The following is a 20,184-nucleotide window of genomic DNA, read 5'->3' on the forward strand; positions in this document are numbered from 1 at the left end:
AGGCGGAGAAAAAGAATACTGTGCTGGGGGAAGCCAGATAGGGAGCCACACTGTACCCCTGTACCCGCACCATCAGAGCCACGCTGTACCCGCACCACCAGAGCCACACTGTACCCGCACCACCAGAGAGCCACGCTGTACCCGCACCACCAGAGAGCCACGCTGTACCCGCACCACCAGAGAGCCACGCTGTACCCGCACCACCAGAGAGCCACGCTGTACCCGCACCACCAGAGAGCCACGCTGTACCCGCACCACCAGAGAGCCACGCTGTGCCCGCACCACCAGAGAGCCACGCTGTGCCCGCACCACCAGAGAGCCACGCTGTACCCGCACCACCAGAGAGCCACGCTGTACCCGCACCACCAGAGAGCCACGCTGTACCCGCACCACCAGAGAGCCACGCTGTACCCGCACCACCAGAGAGCCACGCTGTACCCGCACCACCAGAGAGCCACGCTGTACCCGCACCACCAGAGAGCCACGCTGTACCCGCACCACCAGAGAGCCACGCTGTACCCGCACCACCAGAGAGCCACGCTGTACCCGCACCACCAGAGAGCCACGCTGTACCCGCACCACCAGAGAGCCACGCTGTACACGCACCACCAGAGAGCCATGCTGTACCCGCACCACCAGAGAGCCACGCTGTACCCGCACCACCAGAGAGCCACGCTGTACCCGCACCACCAGAGAGCCACGCTGTACCCGCACCACCAGAGCCACGCTGTACCCGCACCACCAGAGCCACGCTGTACCCGCACCACCAGAGAGCCACGCTGTACCCGCACCACCAGAGAGCCACGCTGTACCCGCACCACCAGAGCCACGCTGTACCCGCACCACCAGAGCCACACTGTACCCGCACCACCAGAGCCACACTGTACCCGCACCACCAGAGAGCCACGCTGTACCCGCACCACCAGAGAGCCACGCTGTACCCGCACCACCAGAGAGCCACGCTGTACCCGCACCACCAGAGCCACGCTGTACCCGCACCACCAAAGAGAGCCATGCTGTACCCACACCACCAGAGGAGGAGAAAGATGACGCCACTGCCAGAGTAGAGACATGCTACACTACTGACTAGAGTCGGCCTGGGCAACCCAGAGTGAGCGAACGTCCAGCCAGAGGGATCACAGTTGCGGTTTCATTGGGTCTGGTAAGAGAGCCTGTTGGCCATTATCCATTACTGTTCCCAGGGACTGAGCTATTAAGAAGTGCCTAACCTGATATCCTCTAGGCCAACCCTAGTGACGCCACTGTCCTGGAGCCCACAAGTTCCGGCACTGAGTTTCGGTAACTGGCCAGACAGGGATGCGCCAGCTTGGGCACCCAGGACATTTGTCGCCCGGAGTCCCACAAGCGGCGATGGGCTTTCGTGGCAGCCGACACCTCTCTCCCCACTGTCAGCCACACACACTCCTCGGCTCCTCCTTCCTTCTCCTTCTCGGCTCCAATGTTCTAGTGTACACAGCCAGGAGGAGGAGGAGCCACAGAGGAGGGACACAACTTCAGTGCAAGAGCCTCCCAAAGCACCCAGCACATATCCCCTCCCCTATGAAGATGACAGGGTGGATCTTAAAAAGGAAGGGGTGTGGCCTTGACAGGAAGGGGTGGGTCATAGTTAAATTAGGGGGTGCACGAGCTTAGTCAGGCCTAGGGCAGCACAAAACCTAAATACACCACTGATACACAATTGTTGTGCCACAAACACGAACGTAGTGACGTTCTACGAGGAATTTCAGCTCTGAGTGCCACCCTTTGGGCACCTTCTGCTAATTTTGTGTTTGGCGAGCATTGATTCCAAGCATGCGTGTTTGTACATTCGACTTTTGTGTGACAGATTTGTGTACTGACCATACTAAAATCTGACGTCAAACCGTTGTCTGCCGAACATTTACTAGCCTGTCATCCAACATTTGTTGGCCGAAAGTTGGACAACAATTGTCAAAAGGAGCGTACTAACGGTAAGATTTTAGGACAGTCTGTCATCAGACAATCCCCTGCCAACAATCGTACCGTGTACAAGTCTTTAAGGTTTGACAAAAATCTGCAGAAAATCGAATAATGTGTATGGGGCTTTACTCCGTAGGGTTCAATATTAAGTTGGCCCACCCTTTGCACCTATAACAGCTTCAACTCTTCTGGGAAGGCTGTCCACAAGGTTTAGCAGTGTGCAGGGTGGATAAAAAGCAATGATTTATTTTTTTTTTTTTTATTCTGATTTTTGGGATTTAAAATTGGATTTTTTTTTTTTATTTCAATCAAATTTGTTTTAATAAAATGCTTTTTTGGAGTAAAAATCTATCTAAAGATAGTTTTCTATTTAAGATACATTAATAATTTAGTTTATTCAGCATGAAATGGAGCTTAGTTATGTAGCTTGAGGCTGTATATTCTGCACTATTTACATTTTTGGTAAACTCATTCAATGAATCCAAGCTCTGCAAGCTGAGATAACATGCACTGCATTGATACATTCACACAATTTCACAGTAACCATGAGATAAACCAAAGTTCAAGAATATTCCTTTATCCCATTGTTTTACAAATCTATGTACACTACAAACTGTATGACTGAATTGGTTCTGATATCGCTATTTTACTAACCTGACAGCTTATTATTCTAAATAGGAAACCTTCATTTTGTTTGCAAATATTAAAGATTCTAACTACCAGCAAGAATGAGTCCTTACATTTAAAGAGCCCCTGTTATTTCAGATCCATCATGGCAGCGCCTGTCAGCGGGCATCCACTCAGCCGGTGGCGCCACGTCCCTCATCTTGTTGTGTCCCTGCCGCATCACCAGCTGTCCTATTAAACAGAATCAACAGCTGGTCAGAGGAGGAGCCGCTGCGGGACAGAGATGACAGTTGCTCTTTAAAAATTATGATTTAAATTGAGTTGATTTAAATAAAGCCTTTTTTACTAGTGATTTATATCACACTGGTCCGCCATAACATTATGACACCCGGCCATCCAGATGATGTGAAAGAAAATGTGATTCATCAGACCAGGTCACCTTCTTCCATTGTTCTGTAGTCCAGTTCTGATGCTCATGTGCCCATTGTAGGCACTTTTGGCATTAGACCTGGGTGAGCATGGGCACCCTGACCGATCTGCAGCTACTCAGCCCCATACAACAATCTGTGAAGCTCTGTGTGTTCTGACACCTTTCTATGGGAACAAACATTCAGTTTTTCAGAAATGTGAGCTCCAGTAGGTCTTCTATTGGATTGGACTACACAGACCTGCCTTCCCTCCCCTGTGTATCAGTGAGTCCTGGACACCCATGATCATGTCCTTAGCTCACCCATGTTCCTTCCTTGGACCACACTTGGTAGGTCCTCCTGACCACTGTAGCCCGGGAATGTCTCACATTGCAGTTTTGGAGATGCTCCGACCCGCTCATTTGCCCATTATAATGTGGCTCTCGTCAAAGTCACTCAAATCCTTAAAATTGCCCAATTTTTCTGATTTCAACACAACTTCAGGGAACATGTTCACCTGCTGCCTAATATATCCCGCCTGCTCCCAATGTAATGAGATCATGAATGTTATTCACTTTACCTGTCAGTGGTCAGAATGTTATGGCTGATCGGTGTACATATACATAGTGTTCCTATCACCTACAATGACACAACACGTACACTCCGCACTGTCACCGCTCTGCCAATCCTACCAAAGCGTGTTCCAAACCACGCCCACAAAGTACTGCCCTCTGCTCACTGGCCACGCCCACAAATCTGACCAACTCCCAGAGCACGCCCACCCAAATCTGACCAACTCCCAGACCACGCCCACCCAACCCTGACCTGCTCCCAACTCGCCAGCTATTCCTGAAAGGGGGCGTAGCCCGCCGTACTCTTCACGTATCGGAGCGTTTCATTGGTAGATAGAAGTGGGCGGGAACCAAGGTTTCGTTGTATTCAGCTTCTGCTCACTAGCGCCCCTCCCCCTGTGGCACTAATACCTGTCACCTCTTGCACAGACAAACTCGGAGCCTTCTATGGACTGAGGCGCACTTACCGCAGTGCTTGTGGTACAGAGAGTTGTGTCATGTATTGTCGTCAGTCACCACCAGCCTACCGCTCTTCTGTGCCAGCCTCTCTCCGCCGTGCCAGCCTTGAGGCGTCCGCAAGCTCCTCCCAGCCGCTTTGGTAGTCTCTTATCACCTGTCACATGCCGCAAGCCTCTGTTACCTTCTCTCCATTCTTATTGGTCGCTAAGTACGCCAGTCACTCACTCCGCTCTGCCACTGGCCAGTCCGGGCGCCGGCCATTAGTCCCGCCCCTGTGCCGGCTTCTCAATGGCTCCCTAGTAACGGAGCCGCAGCCTCGGCCTCTGCGTACAAGTGTGAGTGTGGCCGGCAGGGGTCGCTCCAGCGGCGGGGTATGGAGTCGGCAGCAGTGCGGTGTCCGTGACGTCATGCTGTGCTGAGTCCTATGAGCCTGTCCCAAGTTCTCGGTCTCCTGTCCGCACAGTACACCGGCTGTCCTCTCCCTGCTGTCCTATCACTGCGGGAAAGTTCCATCTCAGGCAGGAGACACCCCGGGCACTGTCATCATCAGTGTCATCAGGTAACCATCTCTCTGCAGTCGTCTGATGATGTCATCTGTTATTGTTGTGATGTCACAGCCTGCTTTCCCGGCCAGGACATGTGATGGGTGTGCATGGGGAGCACTATGCACCCTCCATGCAGATGATGGGCGAGGGCTGTGTGTGTACCCTCCACTGACAGGCAGATCTGATGATTGGGGACAGATCGGTGTCCTGGCTGTATCTGGGAGTCGTGTGTTCTATGTGGATCCTGTATTACCCAGGCCTGCTCAGGATTCGCTTGTTATTGCAGGATCAGAATCCCGTCTGTACCTGATCACCTAGAATATTGTTATTTCTGTTGTCACCTCATTCAGCTCAGTGTACAGTCATGACATCTCACTTCCTCTAAAAGGCATGCACACCATATGACATCACAGTGATTAGCACACCTGACACATGACATCACAGTGGTTAGCACACCTGACATATGACATCACAGTGGTTAGCACACCTGACATATGACATCACAATGGATAGATAGCACACCATATGACATCACAGTGGTTAGCACACCTGACATATGACATCACAGCGGTTAGCACACCTGCCTTGCAGGGCTGGGGTCCTCAGTTCAAGTCCCAAGCAGGACACTGCATGGAGCTTGTATGGGTTTCCCCCCACATTGCAAAGACATGCTGGTAGGTTCCTGTGTCTGTTTGAGAGGAATGTTGGATTGTAAGCTCCACGAGGACAGGGACGGATATCAATGGTGTAGCAGATGAAAACACTGATTCATATCATAGAGGTAATGTTCATTAACCTGTTGCAGTCCACGTAACACATATGTGCAGAGGCTAAAGGGTGGGCTTTATAAAGTGGTTGTGAACCCTTCCATATACCCAGTGAAGTGACTGGCCTTAGGTGGTACACAGAGATGAAACCAATCCTCCTACATAAGTTGTACCTGTTTATCTGCAGTCTTCTCTTCTCTACATCCATTCAAATTCCAGAATTTAAGAAGCTTGTTTGAGCTGTCAGGAAAAAAGGGACTGAGAGCTGAAGTTGCACTCTGCAAGGCTCTGTGAGGAGAGCTCTGACAGGTGATTGGAGGGAAGGGACACCCCCCTTCACACAGCACACAGGAACAGAGCTGAGGCTGTCAATCCTCCCCTGTCACCATTTTTCTCTTGGTGTCAGGAAAACTTGTCAGAAGTGACTCATGCTCATAGCAGAGGAACAAAGCAGCAGACAGAAATGACACTTAGTGCGCTGGATAGACACACTATAGAGGGATATGATTTGTTCATATTTCCTAGCTGTGTTGGGAACTCAGCCTGCTCTCCTCCAATGATCAGACTTGTCCTGACACCCGCCCTGCACAGCATTTCACTGGCAAGATCTGAGTGCTGCGGTTTCTCCTCCCCCAGCTCTTAGGCAGCTGAGAACAGAGGGAGTGTAATCATTCATTAAAAAAAAAAAAAAAAAGGGGGGGGGGGAAACCGGTGTATAATGTATGTGTGTGATACAGTATATATATATTTTATTTTTTTTTAACGACTTGCCGCCCACCATATAGCAGAATGAGAGCGGCAAAGTGGTTTCAATACCCTGACTGGGCGTCATATGACGTCCTCGGGATATTAAGCCGCTGCGTGCGCATCGTGGCGATCGCTATTGCGGGGTGTCAGTCTGACACACCGCAACACCGATCTAGGTAAAGAGTCTCTGATGGAGACTCTTTACCACGTGATCAGCCGTGTCCAATCACGGCTGATCATGATGTAAATAGGAAGAGCCGGTGATCGGCTTTTCCTCACTCACGTCTGACAGACACGAGTAGAGGATAGCCGATTGGCTGCTCTCCTGACAGGGGGGGTCTGTGCTGATTGTTTATCAGCACAGCCCCCCCTCGGATCCCACCCAGGACCACCAGGATGGCCATCCACACTGGACCACCAGGTATGCCCCCCTAGACCCTCAGGGAAATACCAATCTGTGCCCAGGCAGCTGCCAATCAGTGCCCACTCACAATGCCTGCCACTGCCAGTGCCACCAGGGATGCCTATCAGTGCCGTGTATCAATGCCTATCAGTGCCCAGCAGTGCCGCCTATCAGTGCCACCCATAAGAACCCATCTTTGCAGCCTTTCAGTGCCCTTCAGTGTCACCTATCAGTGCCCAGTGTTGCCTATCATTGCCCATTAGTGCTGCATATCAGTGCCGCATATCAGTGCCTGCTCATTGGTGCCGCCTTATCAGTGCCCATCAGTGAAGGAGAAAACTTACTTATTTACAAAATTTTATAACAGAAACAAAAGCAAAACTTTTATTTTTTTTTTCAAAATTTTCGGTCTTTTTTTATTTGTTTAGCAAAAAATAAAAACCGCAGAGGTGATCAAATACCACCAAAAGAAAGCTCTATTTGTGGGAACAAAATGATAAAAATGTAGGTTGGGTACAGTGTTGTATGACCGCGCAATTGTCATTCAAACTGCGTCAGCTCTGAAAGCTGAAAATTGGTCTGGGCAGGAAGGTGTCTAAGTGCCCTGTACTGAAGTGGTTTTAATATATATCTATACACAAATGTTTGCCTTTCATTTCTATTTTAAACTGAAAGAGTTGTTTTTACAAGGTGATCAATTATAATGACTTGAACTGCAGGCTAGTAAATGAAAAATACATGTACAGTATAGGAGCAGTTTTACCTTACAGAAGACTTCTATTCCTGAGGTTTACACAGCCATACACTGTACAAAATTGTCTCAGTGGGTGGCCCTGTCAGCCATCTCCCACCTGACATCCCTCGATTAACCACTTGCCAAACTCATAACCTAGTTATACGGCGGCAGAGTGGCTCTCCTGCTCTGGATCACGTACCTAGTAAGTGATCCAGCACTTCAGGGTAGGGGGGTACACACCGCTGGTGACCCGGCTGTGCTGTGCTTAATTAGAGAGAATGACCGAACAGAGCCCTGCCTATGTAAACAAGGCAGAGCTCCATCCTGCCAGCGGGGATGTGCTGGATTTTCTTTGGGGGTAACATACAGCACATCCATTAGTGAAAACACATCAAATTACATACAGAAACACTGGTTAGGCACACATTTAACCCTTTGCTCGCCCTAGATGTTTAACCCCTTCACAGCCAGTGTCATTAGTACAGTGACAATGCATATTTTTAGCTCTGATCACTGTATTAGTATCACTGGTTCCCACAAAGTGTCAGATTGTCTGCTGCAATATCGTAGTCTTGCTAAAAGTCACTGATCGCCGCATTTCTAGTATAAAATAAAAAAAAAATAAAATTCCAGTATATATCCCATAGTTCGTACACACTATAATGTTCGCGTAAACCAATCAATATATGCTTGTTGGGATTTTTCCTACCAAAAATATATAGCAGAATACATCTTGGCCTAACTTTATGAAGAAATTTGATTTTTTTTTTTTTTTTTTATTGGATATGTTTCATAGCAGAAAGTAAAAATAATATTGTGCATTTTTTTTTTCAAACTTTTCAGTTTTTTTTTTATACTGCACATTCCGCAGATTGCCTGGCACTTGCTGGTGTCCGGGAGCCCGCAGCCAAATGCAGCCAACGGTAAACACATCCTAGGGTGGATGGAGGAATAAATTCGTTTTTTTTTTTTTTTTTTTTTTTTTAGTTCAGCCTATGGGTAGTGCCAGCTTTAGTGTCCCAATTGGGAGAGTGCCCTCTGTTCCTGTTCTGGTGACAACTCCAAATGTTTTCTCCCTCACTTTCAGTCTATAGGGACAGTGGTCACTAAGAGGAATCGAAAGAGTGTATCTCCCCAATGAAGACACAGACATCAATAAAAACCTGACAGAGGTTCCAACCACACATCACTGTATCCACAACTAAAATAAAAGCTTTGGCTTTAGATACAGCAAAAGATGTACAATCCTCACTGCACAGATCAGATTGTAATAACAGATAGTAGTAATTCTGTTCATTATTAATATTGCTCTTGATAGGTAGTACTAATCATAAACCAATCTAGTTCTTTCACATGAGTAAATATCAGCCGTTTTCTTACCTGCAATGTCATCTGTGGATTTATATTATTAAATTCCTGTAAAACTGCAGTCAGAAGTGCAGATCACCAGAATCTACAAGGTAAATAGCTCAAAGGACACATGGCCCTTCTGATAAGTTGAGAGAGGTCATCAAAGGACCTGTGACCTTAGAGAAAAATCCAACAGCCCAGTTTGCTAGTTGTTAGGAATTGAGCTACCCATAGATATCAGATGACAGTTGGACATGTGTAGTTTCTGCTCTTGGTGAATGGGGGGGGGGGGGAGCATTGTCTTATATTGACCATAACCATTGGGCAGACAGATCCAAAGCTGACAAGTTTTCCCTTTAAAACAAAAAGTTTGTTCTGTAAGAGCTACGGAAGTCACAGAGTGTCCATAGATATGGATTGGGCAGCATCATCTTATGTGTATGGGAACCCCTGATGAATTACTCACTGTCTATCCTATCCTAGAGGTTGCTGCCTGTGTAGTCTTTTATACAGCACTCCTTAGGCCTGAAAATCAGTGTGCTTGTGCTGTAAATTCTACTCAGCTCTGGTGGTTAAGATCTCAGCCCCGCCATCTCCCATGCCTCCCTTTTGGCCTAATGGGAGACGGTGGGAAAGGCCAGTCTCTGGACCAGAGGAGCTGGTTGAGGTTTGCCAGAGCAGCCCGCCCTTCTCCAGTGCTCTGCAACACTTTTACAAAGCATGGCACACACTGATGATGTCCCCCACCTGTAGCCATGCCCCTCCGATGTGTTTTGCTAATGGGGGAATTGTATGTTTTATATTTCCTTATTATTATTTGTGCATATTGTGGCTCACTAATGAATTCTAAGCCTCCAGATCTTGGTTAAGAGGCCATACAAGGACAAAGTCTGCTTACTTATACCAAAGAACCAAAGGAATGCGTGATTGCAAACTGACCAAGTCCTTGAGGGGTCATATTGCAAAGGGAGTTGGCTTGAGGGTGGTCTATTCCTTACACACAAGTCTAAATACTACAGTTATCACTTGGAACATTTAATCTCGTATCCAGAGTGGCAACATGCATGCGTCTGATCTGATTACCTGGCCACGCCTTTATGGGGAGACTCCATGGCAAGACAGCATCTCTTGTTAAGTATTCTTGTCCTATTTTCTTTATCAGTCATTACTTTTAATAAATGTTATACTTCTAAGTATTTGTGTGATCTCTCTTTTGCACATATCAAATAAAAAACTGTAAAAGAACTTAAACTATCACGTGACTGTGATGCAGCATTCGCCCTAATTGGGTGACATCAGGGCAAAATGCATCAGTTGGGTGTGGCTACAGACGGGAACATTCAGCGAATATGTCTTGAATACACTTATTTTAAAGGATTGACATCATCAGTGTGCAGCCCTCTTTGCAGATAATTTTGCTGGCAAGACCAAAAGGAAGAACACATAGACGTATATTGGTAGGTCAAGAGAGCTCTCATAAGAGAGCAGAGCATTGAACACACGTAAGAAAAAACTGAAGACAGTAACACCCCCCCCCCCAAAAAAAAAATGCCCCCACCCCACATTTATGTTAAAGTAGAATATGGGCAAAAGTTTTTTCTTTTTCATGTTTGGATAGAGTACAGGAGGGTTATAACCATTGTCAGATATTTTTTTTTTTTTTTTGCGCCATCTGTGTCTCATTGTGGAGATTTCCCTTCACTTCCTGTCCCATAGCCAAACAGGAAGTGAGAAGAAATCCTTGCAAATTAAGGGAATCTCTTGGGGACCCTCAGGTCACCAGAATTAGGGTCCCCATTGGATGATTTTCCCTCTATTACTTTTCTGGGTACAACCCAAAATTTAGGATTTTCTTTTACATTCACTTTCAATGATAACGGTAAACAGGACAAATAGAGCGGGTGAATATCCTTACTGGGGGCACAGACATCAATAAAAACTGACAGGGTTTATAATCCATCTCCACTCTCTCCAAAACTAAAAAAAAAGGTTTTGCTTTTAGTAATACTTTAAGAAATATAAAAAGAATGAGGGGGAGATACGAGACTAACCATGCAAGTATAAGCCTGCATTTGGACAGTCTCAGAGGTAGGTGGGTGTAAATGGACACAAGTTTGTTTACATCTACCTGTCCATAGGGCTGCATGGAGCTTCTGATGAGGTCTACCTGAAGAACTGATAGGAGGATCTATTGGCCTGTGTGAAAGGCCCATATGCTTCTGAGCGTTACCTGCTTTGTCAGTTACCATTTCAATCAACATTTTGTTCTCAAACTAGTCACGTGATCAATAGAGAATGCCCTTTGGCTTCCTGTACTGGACATTCCTGTTATTCCACTGACTGTCCAACCACTGATTGTGCCCCCAAAATACAGACAACATACATTACATAACATTGGATCTGATTCTGTAGCAGCAATCTAGTGCACCCGTACAGTTTTTCTTCTTAGCACTTTTAGGAGAAAGTGAATTGCAGTCAGTGAAAGATCTACTGGATGTCCCAGTGATATACAGTCAGGTCCATAAATATTGGGACATCGACACAATTCTAATCTTTTTGGCTCTATACACCACCACAATGGATTTGAAATGAAACAAACAAGATGTGCTTTAACTGCAGACTTTCATCTTTAATTTGAGGGTATTTACATCCAAATCAGGTGAATGGTGTAGGAATTACAACAGTTTGTATATGTGTCTCCCACTTTTTAAGGGACCAAAAGTAATGGGACAGATTAACAATCATCCATCAAACTTTCACTTTTTAATACTTGGTTGCAAATCCTTTGCAGTCAATTACAGCCTGAAGTCTGGAACGCACAGACATCACCAGATGCTGGTTTTCATCCCTGGTGATGCTCTGCCAGGCCTCTACTGCAACGGTCTTCACTTCCTGCTTGTTCTTGGGGCATTTTCCCTTCAGTTTTGTCTTCAGCAAGTGAAATGCATGCTCAATCGGATTCAGGTCAGGTGATTGACTTGGCCATTGCATAACATTCCACTTCTTTCCCTTAAAAAACTCTTTGGTTGCTTTTGCAGTATGCTTCGGGTCATTGGCCATCTGCCCTGTGAAGCGCCATCCAATGAGTTCTGAAGCATTTTGCTGAATATGAGCAGATAATATTGCCCGAAACACTTCAGAATTCATCCTGCTGCTTTTGTCAGCAGCCACATCATCAAGAAATACAAGAGAACCAGTTCCATTGGCAGCCATACATGCCCACGCCATGACACTACCACCACCATGCTTCACTGATGAGGTGGTATGCTTTGGATCATGAGCAGTTCCTTTCCTTCTCCATACTTTTCTCTTCCCATCACTCTGGTACAAGTTGATCTTGGTCTCATCTGTCCATAGGATGTTCTTCCAGAACTGTGAAGGCTTTTTTAGATGTTGTTTGGCAAACTCTAATCTGGCCTTCCTGTTTTTGAGGCTCACCAATGGTTTACATCTTGTGGTGAACCCTCTGTATTCACTCTGGTGAAGTCTTCTCTTGATTGTTGACTTTGACACACATACACCTACCTCCTGGGGAGTGTTCTAGATCTGGCCAACTGTTGTGAAGGGTGTTTTCTTCACCAGGGAAAGAATTCTTCGGTCATCCACCACAGTTGTTTTCTGTGGTCTTCTGGGTCTTTTGGTGTTGCTGAGATCACCGGTACGTTCTTTCTTTTTAAGGATGTTCCAAACAGTTTTTTTGGCCACACCTAATGTTTTTGCTCTCTCTCTGATGGGTTTGTTTTGTTTTTCAGCCTAATGATGACTTGCTTCACTGATAGTGACAGCTCTTTGGATCTCATATAGAGAGTTGACAGCAACAGATTCCAAATGCAAATAGCACACTTGAAATTAACTCTGGACCTTTTATCTGCTCCTTGTAAATGGGATAATGAGGGAATAACGCACACCTGGCCATGGAACAGCTGAGCAGCCAATTGTCCCATTACTTTTGGTCCCTTAAAAAGTGGGAGGCACATATACAAACTGTTGTAATTCCTACACCGTTCACCTGATTTGGATGTAAATACCCTCAAATTAAAGCAGAAAGTCTGCAGTTAAAGCACATCTTGTTCATTTCATTTCAAAACCATTGTGGTGGTGTATAGAGCCAAAAAGATTAGCATTGTGTTGATATCCCAATATTTATGGACCTGACTGTATCTCTGTTTACTGAACAATTTACTTTTTTGGAGCTGGCTACATCATTTTCCCTTTTAGTAGCTACTCTTGTTACCTAATGCAGCTGATAGTAATACTGGCACACCAGCTATTTGCAGTTCCAAATAGAAACATTGCAATCAACTACAACAGCAACCCCTGTAGCAGCTAAAAATGACACATTTACTAGAGAAGATAATTGGAGAGATTTGTAGCTGCTCTGAACCTCTGTTACATAGTTTCTTGTTTGTCATGGGCCATGTATGGCTCATTGATCTAGCTGCGCTCTGAGCTGGGTTGCTGTCCTTATCTATTTTGTTACACTGGAGAAGTACAGTATAGCTCTCATAGACATAAGTTGTGGACCAACCAAGGTTTTTGTTTTTTTTCTATAAACATGCACTTTTTGGTAGAAAGTGCATGTTTTTGATGTAAACGGTCGCACCCAGTTCTGTCTTATACCAGGGAAACAAAAGCCATTATCTGGCAAAAAAAGGGTATTTTTTTTCATCTTTAGATGTCAGTCAGAGTTCACATAGCAGGGCCATTTCTAGAGTCACCCTGGTCACTCCTGGTCACTAGTTAAAGATGAAATATTGTGAGCTTAGTGCTTCTTAAAGTGGTTGTAAACCTCAGACATGAAATATGAACAAAGCATATCCTTCTATAGTGTGCACTTGTCTCAATTAAAGTGGAAGTAAACCCTCCTATCATTTTCAGCCGTGGAAGCTGCCATCTTGGCCTCTTGTTTAATCTTCAACTCCAATGATGCTGCACATGGGATCAGTTATAACACCAGCCATTGGATGGTTTGACAGTTTGGTTGAGAGCACAACCAATATGACAGTTTAGAATTTGAATGTAACTGTTTTTTGAAACTGTTAAATCAATGGGTTTACTTCTGCTTTAAGTGCACTAAAGTGTAATTTCTGTCTACTGCTTTCTTCCTTTGTTATCGGCATGAGTCACTTCTGACAAGTTTTCCTGACCCCAAGAGAAAAAAAGGTGACAGAGGAGGGAGCTCCAGCACACAGGTATAAACAAGGCCAAGGATAAATCCAAGGGAAAAAACAAGCTTAACTTACCACCAGCCCGCAGACAACCAAATAACCTGTCTAACAGTATGCGTTAAAAGCAGGGGTTTAGTCTGCACACATTTGCAAATGCATGCGTAAGCCACTGAGCCTCATCAAGGCACCCTGGGATTTGTGGAATCCACAGATCGGCTGCAGCACACAGCCTGTGATTGACAGCCTCAGCTCTGTTCCTGTGTGGAGGAGGGGTATGTTTCTTCCCTCCAATCAGCTCTCAGAGCTCTCCTCACTGAGCTCTACAGAGTGTAACTTAAGTTCTCGCCCCCTTTTTATCTGACATCTCAGGCAAGCTTTTTATTTGTTGGACCTTGAACAGATGTAGAGAAGAGAAGACTGAGGATAAACAAAAAAAGGTACAACTTATGTAGGGGGATTTATGTCATCACTGGGTATATGTGAGGGTTTACACCCACTTTAAGGAATTTTATATGTTAGGAGGGGGAGGGGGTTATTACCACCATTACATCCATTCCTTTGCATGGATTTAATTTTTTTAATAACACAGCTGAAACTATTTTTTAACACACCGAATAAAGTGAGCATTCAGAGCAGTATCATTGCATTGAGGGACAATATTACAGAGATGTGTTTTTGCCAGAGAGTTCCCCTAATGCAGGGTGATTGGAAATTTCTAGAGAGGGTCCGTATTGTGGAGTATTTCCTTACTACATACTGTACATGCAATTCAGAGAGGCATATCAGCAGAAAGGTGTCTGCTCACAGGACAGCGCCTCCCGTATCACTTTTCACAAGAAATGATTCAAGGGAACCTGCTATGATTAGGCTTATGCAAGAATCTGCATAATCAGGCTTAACTTATTAGAACTGTGGAGGCTTAACTATGAAAGAGATATATTTGCCTCTTTTCTTTGCTTTAAATACTTTGCCTGATTCTACCACTCCAGCCTGTGTAAGGAGGTCAGAGATCACCGAAAAGCCTGATCATTGCTGCCTGTCTGCTTGACCTCAAACAATGATCAGCTTCTGAGCCTACAGAATGTGAGATCAGGTGCCCGCAAAAAAACTTCTCTGGTTCTCCTTAAAGAGGCTGAAGTCCCAAGACAAACTCACACTAGGCACAGTTGCCTTTTTCCATGGCCAAGTTTAATTTTCCCCACTCCCCGCTGGCCTGTGATTACACTGTGCCAGGCATAAAGTGGAAGTTGGGCGGCACAGTGGTGCAGTGGGTAGCACTCTCGCCTAGCAGTAAGAAGGGTCACTGGTTCGAATCCCAACCACGACACTACCTGCCTGGAGTTTGCATGTTCTCCCTGTGTCTGCGTGGGTTTCCTCCGGGTACTCCGGTTTCCTCCCACACTCCAAAGACATGCTGGTAGGTTAATTGGATCCTGTCTAAATTGGCCCTAGTATAGGTATGAATGTGAGTTAGGGACCTTAGATTGTAAGCTCCTTGAGGGTATAGGGACTGATGTGAATGTATAATATATATATATATGTAAAGCGCTGCGTAAATTGACGGCGCTATATAAGTACCTGAAATAAATAAATAAATAAATAAAGTAAACCCTCCTATCATTTTCAGCCATGGAAGCTGCCATCTTGGCCTCTTGTTTAATCTTCAACTGCCATGATGCTGCACATGTGGTCATCATGTTGGGGTCAGCAGTAGGTAGGGCAGTGTACAGAGGTCAGTAGTATGTAGGGCAGTGTACAGAGGTCAGTAGTATGTAGAGCAGTGTACAGAGGTCAGTAGTATGTAGAGCAGTGTACAGAGGTCAGTAGTAGGGATTGGCAGTGTACAGAGGTCAGTAGTATGCAGAGCAGTGTACAGAGGTCAGCAGGATGCAGGGCAGTGTACAGAGGTCAGTAGGATGTAGGGCAGTGTACAGAGGTCAGTAGGATGTAGGGCAGTGTACAGAGGTCAGTAAGATGTAGGGCAGTGTACAGAGGTCAGTAGTATGTAGGGCAATGTACAGAGGTCAGCAAGATGTAGGGCAGTGTACAGAGGTCAGCAGGATGTAGGGCAGTGTACAGAGGTCAGCAAGATGTAGGGCAGTGTACAGAGGTCAGCAGGATGTAGGGCAGTGTACAGGGGTCAGTAGGATGTAGGGCAGTGTACAGAGGTCAGCAAGATGTAGGGCAGTGTACAGGGGTCAGCAGGATGTAGGGCAGTGTACAGAGGTCAGCAGGATGTAGGGCAGTGTACAGGGGTCAGCAGGATGTAGGGCAGTGTACAGGGGTCAGTAGGATGTAGGGCAGTGTACAGAGGTCAGCAAGATGTAGGGCAGTGTACAGAGGTCATTAGGATATAGGGCAGTATACAGGGGTCAGCAGGATGTAGGGCAGTGTACAGAGGTCAGTAGGATGTAGGGCAGTGTACAGAGGTCAGTAGGATGTAGGGCAGTGTACAGAGGTCATTAGGATGTAGGGCAGTGTACAGGGGTCAGTAGGATGTAGGGCAGTGTACAGAGGTCAGTAGGATGTAGGGCAGTGTACAGGGGTCAGCAGGATGTAGGGCAGTGTACAGAGGTCAGTAGGATGTAGGGCAGTGTACAGAGGTCAGTAGGATGTAGGGCAGTGTACAGAGGTCAGTAGGATGTAGGGCAGTGTACAGAGGCCAGCAGGATGTAGGGCAGTGTACAGAGGCCAGCAGGATGTAGGGCAGTGTACAGAGGCCAGCAGGATGTAGGGCAGTGTACAGAGGCCAGCAGGATGTAGGGCAGTGTACAGAGGCCAGCAGGATGTAGGGCAGTGTACAGAGGCCAGCAGGATGTAGGGCAGTGTACAGAGGCCAGCAGGATGTAGGGCAGTGTACAGAGGCCAGCAGGATGTAGGGCAGTGTACAGAGGCCAGCAGGATGTAGGGCAGTGTACAGAGGCCAGCAGGATGTAGGGCAGTGCACAGAGGCCAGCAGGATGTAGGGCAGTGTACAGAGGCCAGCAGGATGTAGGGCAGTGTACAGAGGTCAGCAGGATGTAGGGCAGTGTACAGGGGTCAGCAGGATGTAGGGCAGTGTACAGAGGTCAGCAGGATGTAGGGCAGTGTACAGGGGTCAGCAGGATGTAGGGCAGTGTACAGGGGTCAGCAGGATGTAGGGCAGTGTACAGAGGTCAGCAGGATGTAGGGCAGTGTACAGAGGTCAGCAGGATGTAGGGCAGTGTACAGAGGTCAGCAGGATGTAGGGCAGTGTACAGAGGTCAGCAGGATGTAGGGCAGTGTACAGAGGTCAGTAGGATGTAGGGCAGTGTACAGGCGTCAGCAGGATGTAGAGCAGTGTTCAGGGGTCAGCAGTAGGTAAAGCAGTATGTAGGGCAGTGTACAGGGGTCAGCAGTAGAGCTGCACGATTCTGTCTAAAAGGAGAATCACAATTTTTTTGCTTAGAATAAAGATAACAATTATCACGGCATAACATCCTCATTTATTTTTCTTTTAAAATTCATTAAAGTGTATTTTTTCCCAAAAAATTGCGTATGAAAGACCGCTGCACAAATACAGTGTGACATAAAATATATATATTATATTATTATATAATGATTTGGGGGTTACAAGTAATTTTCTAGCAAAAAATACAGATTTTAACTTGTAAGCAAAAAGTGTCAGAAAAAGTGGTCTTTAAAGTGGAACTTAAGTATTTTTTTTCAACTTTTCATCTATTAAATCTTCTGCCCTTGTTGTTGTTTTAACGTTTGGATAGTAAAACTTTTTTTTTCTGCCAGTAAATACCTTATACAGCCCACTTCCTGTTTCTTCAGCTGCCCACAGTTAAAATGGTTGCAGCTTCTCTCTCTCATAAGTCATAAGAGGGCCAATGAGAGCTGCAGGTGTGTGCCTGTGTAAATCCAAGAAATGAACAGGCAGCAGCTTCAGCTGCCCACAGTTAAAATGGTTGCAGCCAGACTCAGTGGAGGGAGTTTTCTGCAGCATATTTGGCAAGTACAGAATCCCAGTATATTTAAAATTAATATGCAAAGTGGTTGAAGGGAAGCTTCTGAATGGTAACAGTGTTTTTATTACAAATTATGTGAGCAGACAGCAGTTCTTCTTTAAGTTCTTAAACTGCCCTCATTTACAGACCGAAGTTTATTCCTTTGATCTAAAGAACTACATGTTACAATGTAGTGTGAGCAGAGCATTGAACTCTCTGCACTTGTTACATAGAATTGGGAAATGCTGTTTTAAGATCTTGAGGAGAGTTGAATTGCGATTTAGATTGTTTAATGATTAATCATGCAGCTCTAGTCAGCAATATGTAGAGCAGTGTTCAGAGGTTAGTAGTATGTAGGGTAATGTACAGAGGCCAGTAGTATGTAGGGCAATGTACAGAGGCCAGTAGTATGTAGGGCAATGTACAGAGGTCAGTAGTAGGTAGGGCAGTGTACAGAGGTCAGTAGTAGGTAGGGCAGTGTACAGAGGTCAGTTGTATATAGGGCAATGTACAGAGGTCAGTAGTAGGTAGGGCAGTGTACAGAGGTCAGTAGTAGGTAGGGCAGTGTACAGAGGTCAGTAGTAGGTAGGGCAGTGTACAGAGGTCAGTAGTAGGTAGGGCAGTGTACAGAGGTCAGTAGTAGGTAGGGCAGTGTACAGAGGTCAGTAGTAGGTAGGGCAGTGTACAGAGGTCAGTAGGAAGTAGGGCAGTGTACAGAGGTCAATAATATGTAGGACCTTGTACAGAGGTCAGTAGTAGGTAGGGCAGTCTACAAAGGTCAATAGGATGAAGAGAAGTGTACAGATGTCAGCAGTATGAAGAGCAATGTATAGGGATCAGTAGGGCAGAGGGGTCAGGAGGGTATGGTACTGGGAGGTCAGGAGGGCATGGTACTAAGGGGCCAGGAGGCCGTGGTATTGGGGTGTCAGGAGGGCATGGTACAGAAAGGTCAGGAGGGTACAGTAATAAGGGGCCAGGAGGGTATGGTATTGGAGGGTCAGGAGGACATTACAGGGGGTTAGGAGGATATGGTGTAGGGAGGTCAGGAAGGTACAGTACCAAGAGGTCAGGAGGGTATGGTGCAGGCAGGTCAGGAGGGTACGGTGCAGGCAGGTCAGGGGGGTACAGTACTAAGGGGCTAGGAGAGTATGGTATTTGGCTCAGGAGGGCACGGTACTGGGGACTCAGGAGGGCAGAGTACAGGGGGGTCAGGAGTGCATTGGGCAGGCAGGTTAGGAGGGTATAGTATTGGGGTCAGGAAGGCACAAAAGCTATTTACTTATGCAGAGTGGCGCGGTGAAGCCGTCATGGCAGAGCTGAATGTCCTGCTCCCCACCGGCCCTCCTCTGACATATTACCTTTAAGTACTGGGATGGATCGGGTGGAGGAGGGCTGGAGCAGAGGCACGCACTGCAGTAAGTGTAAGAGCTCGGGCTTGTTCGGTCAAGAGGCTGAACCCTCCTGAGCTATTTCCAAGGCTTTCCCCATCCTGCAGCTACACATATGCAAGGGGCTGTTTCTACAGGCTGGGATTAGTTGAGCGTGCGCTGTCGGGGGGAAAACGCTGTCGGCAACCTGGGGATCTCTTCGTGGTCCACCTGTCACCTGCTCGCGGTCCACCTGTGGACTACGATTGACAGGTTGCCGACCTGGGCTCCAGAGGTTGCTGGGGGTTCCCTGAGCAAGGAGCAATTTTTACCTCGCAGATAAATAACTCATAAAACCAATGATTTAATTAAAGTGGAACTGTAAATAAAATTGGTGGACAGGCAGGACTTTTAATGCTGAAGGGACAGCCTTTGTACAGTGAGCCACACACGCAATGCTGAATCTGATGAACACAGTGAACTCCTACGCATTCGCAGAAGTGACGTTACCCCCGCCTGGCCAATGACAGACATGGAAGCCGGCCACCCGAAGATGTCAGTGGCCAGACAGGGAGCTCTAAGACACAGTGTCACTGGAGCTGAGGTGAGTATTGTTTAGTGTATTGCAGACTTTTGAATCACTTGTTACAAAATACACAACCCCCCGCCTATCCCTGCCATAGTATTTCATGTGTCCGGCGTCCTGAAAGGGGACGGACACATGAATATGGAGGGCGGCGGAGGAGTCGGGGGGGCGGCGCCAATGCATCCACGGTGCACAGGCCACCACTGCCCAGAAGGAAGCCTCTTCTAAAGATGATGCACAAGAAAACCCACAAACAGTTTGCTGAAGACAAGCAAACTAAGGACATGGATTACTGGAACTATGTCCTGTGGTCTGATGAGACCAAGATAAACTTATTTGGTTTAGATGATGTCAAGCGTGTGTGGCAGCAACCAGGTGAGGAATACAAAGACAAATGTGTCTTGCCTACAGTCAAGCATGGTGGTGGGAGTGTCCTGGTCTGGGGCTGCCGGAACTGGGGAGCTACAGTTCATTGAGGGAACCATGAATGCCAACATGTACTGTGACATACTGAAGCAGA

At 46.6% G+C, this 20,184-nt stretch overlaps 2 protein-coding genes across 3 annotated transcripts in view; one reads left to right on the forward strand and one right to left on the reverse strand.

Moving 5' to 3' along the window:
* The window catches only part of MPV17L (MPV17 mitochondrial inner membrane protein like), a 37,858-nt gene extending 33,296 nt beyond the window's left edge, over nt 1–4,562 (reverse strand). For both annotated transcript variants that reach the window (XM_073602629.1, XM_073602630.1), the window contains exon 1: nt 4,033–4,562. The gene's annotated coding sequence lies outside the window, so the exon portion shown is untranslated. The remainder of the gene's footprint in view (nt 1–4,032) is intronic.
* The window catches only part of LOC141110881 (myosin-10-like), a 308,010-nt gene continuing 292,205 nt past the window's right edge, over nt 4,380–20,184 (forward strand). The window contains exon 1 of the mRNA XM_073602623.1: nt 4,380–4,583. The gene's annotated coding sequence lies outside the window, so the exon portion shown is untranslated. The remainder of the gene's footprint in view (nt 4,584–20,184) is intronic.

Source organism: Aquarana catesbeiana, linkage group LG10, assembly GCF_042186555.1.
Source record: "Aquarana catesbeiana isolate 2022-GZ linkage group LG10, ASM4218655v1, whole genome shotgun sequence".
Lineage (NCBI taxonomy): Eukaryota > Metazoa > Chordata > Amphibia > Anura > Ranidae > Aquarana > Aquarana catesbeiana.